We start from the raw sequence: 593 nt of genomic DNA on the forward strand, positions 1-593 counted from the left end.
ATGATGTGTTTCTTATAGCAATTTCAGGTCTTTGTGAGAAGTCTTGTTCAGCTACTCTTTTGCATCTCATAACTTTTCATCATCTCATTCATTCTTTCACATAATGACCTATTTATGTGCCACTGGTTTTACACCATTAGGTGTATGGACTACTTGTCAAAATAATCTCTTTTTCCAAGAGATTTAATCCCGCATTTATTGCTTATTTTCATCTTGGCCAATCATTTCTTTGTGTACACTTCTCAATATATGGTTTATGATCCTCATTCTCATCAACTGCTACATTGCATGCATAAATATTTAACGACGTCGATTTGATATCGGTTCCATATTGTTCAATACATGACATATCTATTTGAGATTTCTTTATTCTCAGGTACCTGAATTTCTTTCATGTCATGTATTCTGTCTCTTCTTGAGATTCTTAATATTCCATTCCTCAATTCTGCCATTCTCATTCATGTTCCTTTTTTCGAGGATTATTATATTTGGAACCGATAGGTCTATCACGCTTCAGGTGATCTTTAGACTCATTAGCAGTTTGAAATTGTCCTTCTGGGACATCTATATTAACTGGAGCATTTACAGCTGGT

Source organism: Brassica oleracea, unplaced genomic scaffold (assembly GCF_000695525.1).
Source record: "Brassica oleracea var. oleracea cultivar TO1000 unplaced genomic scaffold, BOL UnpScaffold00692, whole genome shotgun sequence".
Classification (NCBI taxonomy): Eukaryota; Viridiplantae; Streptophyta; class Magnoliopsida; order Brassicales; family Brassicaceae; genus Brassica; species Brassica oleracea.